Source organism: Alnus glutinosa, chromosome 6 (genome assembly GCF_958979055.1).
Source record: "Alnus glutinosa chromosome 6, dhAlnGlut1.1, whole genome shotgun sequence".
NCBI lineage: Eukaryota > Viridiplantae > Streptophyta > Magnoliopsida > Fagales > Betulaceae > Alnus > Alnus glutinosa.
Genome location: NC_084891.1, coordinates 12511550 through 12517549, shown reverse-complemented (window position 1 = coordinate 12517549; position 6000 = coordinate 12511550).

Below are 6000 nucleotides of genomic sequence, written 5' to 3'. Positions count from 1 at the left end.
TTAATTCTTTTGCATTTTCGATTTCCGGACCCTCTCGGCTCTCACACACCGCGCGCTAGGTATGTTCGTTGCATCCACGTCCGATCCGGGCATGCTGCAATGTAATGCATGAGGACGCGTGGAAGTTCGCCACAAATGCATATGGAATAGAGAATAAAGCCCTTTTTAATCAAAACATAAATAAAAATGAAAAATCAGGCGGAAATAATTTGAGAGAGAGATAAGCTTGGCACGTGGGCCATCTGAGGCCTAAGCCTAATGTGATTGGAATTAATTGTTGCCCCAAAACATTTAGAATTCACCACATTTGCCTGGGTTTACCTGGAGGCCAGTGAAATGAAAATTGAGAAGAAGTTCAAAGAAATGGCATTATATATATATATATATATATATATATATATATATAAAGTGAGATCATCATCTAATTGGTATGCCACCATAAATTCTGTAGAAATTGGTCTAATTCAGATTTTTTTGAATTTGCGGTTTCAAAATGTACGATTTAAAATAACAATTTTAAAATATGTGATTTGAAAAAAACCCTCTTATCTGGGATTTGAAAAAACATATTTTCTGCGTTTTCAAATGAAAATTTTTAAAAATGCAGTTGCCAGACAATTTATGTTCTGTGATTTGATTTAAAATTTTACTTATTGTCTACAAAATAACAATCACAAACACACCCTCGATATCAGATTCAGATTATTAGTATAAGTTAGAACTACTGGAATCTGGCGGGCTGTACAGAGTTATGTATTTGTGAATTGAAAAGCACATTTTCTTCTTTCCATGTCAACTTTTTTAAAATTTTATTTTCATGATTTATTATCGCCAAGTTGCCATGCAATATACCAGTGGTCACCATAAAATTGTGGAAAGCATGTGCGACATATTTATAATTAATTAATCATTCTAATAATCTTTAATCACTTTTTAAATAAAGTTAATCTTGAAAAAAGAGTCTTTATTTGGCTTATTTACTATAGTTTGAAAATACAAGCGGAGGATAAATATTGTCGACAGTGAGAATCTTGCTAGCTCACAAGAGAATAAAATCATGACTAGGTGGGGAACAAGCAATATATATTTAAATGAGAAATGATTGTTATATAACTTTTGTAGAACTCTAATAACTTTTTTTATAATCAATCATTGAATATGTTTTCCTACATGTAAGCTCTAAATATCTAATAGGTGATATTAAAAAACTTATTAGAGTTGTACAAAAGTTGTACGAAAGGTGTGCAAGAAATATTACTTTCTCTCTCTCTGTATATATATATATATAGTTGTATCATATAATCACTTCCATTTTTAGATTTTTTTTCTGACAACATGATTTGTTGACTGATATGACTCAAATATTGGTCTATAACAAATTACCAGTTTAATAAATTACTTTATTGGGTCTAGTTCGAGTAGTAATGGTGCAAGCACTACAAAAAAAAAAAAAAAAAAAAAAAAAAAAAAAAGAAAAAAAAAAGAAAAGAAAAGATGAATTATTGACTTTTTTTTCAAGATGGTTTCTAAAACCGTCTAGAATTAAATTGTTAGAGACGAGTTTTTAGAACCGTTCGTAAAAAATCTAATATGGACGATTTGATTAAACAATCCATAAAATTCCAAATCGTCTATAAGTTTATAGACGGTTTGGACCAAACTGTCCAAAATTTTACATTTCCAGACAATTTGGTTCAAACCGCCTAGAATTTTATGGACGGTTTGGGAAAAGCTGTCTATAACCTTTTTTTTTTTTTTTTTTTTTTTTATTTTTAAGTAGAAATATTCCACTCAATATTATGCCTGCCTCTTTATTCTTTCTCCCTTCCTTTTTTTTTTTCTCATCTTTTCTCTCGTCTTTCCTTCTTCTTTGTTCTTTTCTCTTTCTTTTTTCGACTGAAACACCGAGAGAGAGAGATCATAGAGAGACCGAGAGAGAGAGAGAGAGAGATTCGCCGACGGGATCTGAAAGGGATGGCAGAATCGGGATGACGACGGGATCTGGATGGAACGGCGGGAGATGGAGTGCCGATCTGTCAAACCCACACCAATGTGCGTGGGTTTCTGGCCAAATCTGGTGAGGTCGTCGGGGTTTCTGGCCGGATCCAGCCAAAACCCACGCTTGGCCTCTACCTCTGGCCGGATAGAGAGAGAGATTCGGTAATCCAGCCGGTTCTCTCTTCCTCTCTCTTTCTCTGTCGCCGGCCAGTGTGAGTGGGTTGGCGTGGGTTGACAGGATTTCTAGCCGGATCTCTCTTCCTCTCTCTTTCTCTGTAGCCGGCAAGTGTATATTGTTGTAGATCTGCTCTGTTTGATGTTGTTCTCAGTAGTCTTTGTCTATTGCATCTGCCAGTGTAGATCTGCTTTGTTTGTTGTTCTTAATTGAAAATTATAGGACTTCTAATTTATCAAGTATGTGCAATAATGTGCAACAAAATATCACAATGCGGAAAATAAAGAGACAGATATTTTGTTGACAAAGTGGAAACTCAATCAAAAGAAAAACCACTTCGAGGCATCCAAATCCAGGATATCCACTATTCAGAAGACAAAGCTAGTACATAGACATTAACACTCACATACCCAATGCAGAGATCGTATCTAGCACTCTGACTTGTAACCCAACAAGAACGCTTCCCAACAAAATCACCTACTTGAAGGGGTGTTCAATGGAATCCTTTACCTTAGGGCCAACCCCTGAGATAGACTTCAGTTCAGCACAACAACAGTACTGGGCAACGGCTTGAGAGAGAGCGCTTCAGCACAATAACTTTTCCAATAACCTCTCTAAGCTTCTACAAAATTCACTACCGAATTCTTACAAACAACAAGCCAAAGGGCCTCTATTTATAGGCTACAGGAATCCAAATTCGGGTCTAACTTGATTTTCCTAAGCACCGTCCGGACGGTAGACATAAGGCGTCCGGACGAAAAACTGTGCAACCGACTTTCCAAATTCGTACGATATTCTTTCTTGAATAGAGCCGGGTCTGCATGGTGTTGCTCTAGCATCCGGACGGTAGCACTTTAGCTGCACGTAATTTCCATATCAAGGCTTGGAGCGTCCGGACCATGAATTCTGTCGTCCAGACGGTTGAATTGATGCATGCAATTTCCTTATATGAAGTTTGAGCGTCCGGTCCATGAAGACTGATGTCCGGACGGTTGAACTTTGTATGCACGACTTGCCTTATGATGGAGAGCGTTCAGACAGTAACACACATCGTCCGAACGGTTGCAGCTGTCTTCCCATATCTGTGTTTTGGAAAGAAATCTTTCAACCTGTCGAATACTGAAATTGTCCGGACATGTTGCTGAGAAGTCCGGACAGATGCAAGCTGGAACAGTTCGAAGGTTCTAGACACAGAGGAAGGTCCAGACGGAAAGTTCTCGTTGTCCGGACGGATAATGCTTGGACAGTTGAGCGTCCGGACAGAATATCACGTCGTCTGGACGGATGCAAGGCATCCAATTTTTTTAAATTGGAAGAATAGCTCTAAAAGGAAGACTTCTGAAAATGACTGAACCCATGATAAAAATCATCATCACAAGAAAGTGATTTTATCCAATAGAATGCAGCCAATTACAAACCAACATGAATGTTGTGTGTAGATCTACTATTGTTCTGAATGTTATGTGTAGATCTGCTTTGTTTCTTTTAATTTGGTTTTAGGATGATCTTTTAGTGGATTATTCGCGCATATCAATCTGCTCTGGAAGAAGAACATTATTCAAAGAGTAGACAGTGATTGGAGGCCTGTGCTTGTGATGGATTCACCTAAACATGGTCGGAGTTATACGAACATGAAACCAACATGAAATAAAGCAAATCAAAAAGAGCAAATCTATAATTAAATTTTATAGGATCAATTATTAATTATGGACTAAAATAAAAATAATATCATTAGATTATTAATGAAAATAATATATAAAAAATAATAATTATTAATTCTGGATGGTTTGGGCAAAACTGTCTAGAATTAATTATAGATAGTTTTTCCCAAACTGTCCAAAATTAATTCTAGACGGTTTGGACAAAACTGTCTAGAAATGCGGACGGTTTGGCCCAAACCGTCCAGAATTTGAATTCCCGACGAAAAATTCTAGACAGTTTCAGAATAAACCATCTGGACTTTATTCTAGACGATTTTTTACCATTTCTAGATAGTTTGAAACCGTCCAGAAATGGTGATTTTTTTGTAGTGGAGCTATGCTCGTTTACAATTTTTACGAGCTCTAGCCCGGCTCGAGCTCATGCTAGCTCAAGCTCGTGACAAGCAACAATACCTAAGCTCGGTGTAATGTTCAAGACATTAATTAGGTGTTTAAAGACTTGAATTAGATTAATTAAGTGATAAATTGGGTAAAATGTACAACAAAACACTTAGAATTGAACTTCTAGGTCGTGTGTCCGGACGGACTTGTTTGGTGTCCGGACTGACTTGGCAAAAGATCCGTGTCCGCTACTGTGTCCGGATGATCTAGCATAAGTGATAGTCAGTGAGTTCCAAACCTCATGCATGTCCGAACAAATCGAACTCGTGTCCGAACAGGATTTACGAAAAGTTCCGATCTGCAAATCCTCACACGAGTGTTTGGATAGGCTCTTTCTATGTCCGAATAGGCTTGTATTAAATTGATGAGCGATGGTTTCAGCTCATTTTCTTCGGATTTCTCTCTCTCTCTCTCTCTCTCTCTCTCTCTCTCTCTCTCTCTCTCTCTCTCTCTCTCTCTCCCTCCAAGGGTTTTGATACAAAACTCAAGATCCTAGTAGATTGAAGCCTCCAATCTCAAATCTAACTTCGAAAACATGATTCTCGAAGCAAGATCTATGTTTTCATCGTTTTGTTTGAGGTAAATCCGAAAATTCTAGTCTCCTTAGATTTTGTGTAGATTTTTGAGGGATTGAGCCTAATCTCTTAATGTTCATTAGGTTTTGTACATTTTGAAGCATTTTAAACAATCTCCAAGCTTTGGGTCTTGTTTTGGTAGATTTAAGGTAAAACCCCAAAACCTTGGTTTTTTTGCTTAAGTCGTCTAAGGTTTGATTTTTGGTGTCTAACCCTAAGATAATGTTACGGGTTAGTATTACTTGTTGTGGGTTGTTAAATGGAACCCTATAAAATCTATGGGTTTTCAATGGGTTTAGTTCTTGAGCAATTTAAAGGCTAAGTGAGAATTTGGAGTTAGAAATGTTGTGTTAATGTTAATTGTTATACAATGTGATGATGAAGTGACACATTGCATGGATTACAAGGAGGATTCCTTCATAGCAAAAATATCAAGCAGCGAACGTGAGTATTTTAATCACTGATATATAGTTATGTTTTATGCAAATAAAGTAATATGAATTAATGGATTCAAGCCAATGATGTTTTAGATGAATATATGCATGCGAACATTTTCATTACTTTCAAGTATGTTGAGAAATGCTTTGAAGATGTTTACTTTTTGAGATATGAATATGAAATGATGCTTTGAGTTATGATTATGAAATGATGATTTGAGAATTTTTTATGAGTTTTATGAGAAGTTAGTTTTCATGATATGCTTGAAAAAATATGTAAAGAACATGATGCTAAATGATGCATGAGTATGTGAAAGCACGTATGTGGTAATAAAAGTTGAACTAATGACCCTTGGGTTGCGTAACCCTGGGCACCATGCAACAAGACCACTAGGCTGGGTACCCTTTGGCACTATGAAATGAAAGACCACTGGGCCGCGTACCATTTGGCACCACGAAATGAAAGACCACTAGGCTGCGTACCCTTTGGCACCAAGATGACAAAAATAGGTAATGAGCATGGATACTGATGTGGACTTTTGTTTACCAAAATATATCATTAATAAAAATAACCACTCGCAATAAGATGAATCTTTATAGGATAAGGGTATAAAGAGGGCGTCAAACCTCAAGGACTGCGTTGGAATTGCTATCAAGTTTTTTAAGATTAAATATAACTTAATTGAAAGAAGTTTGATTTGATTTTGTTATAA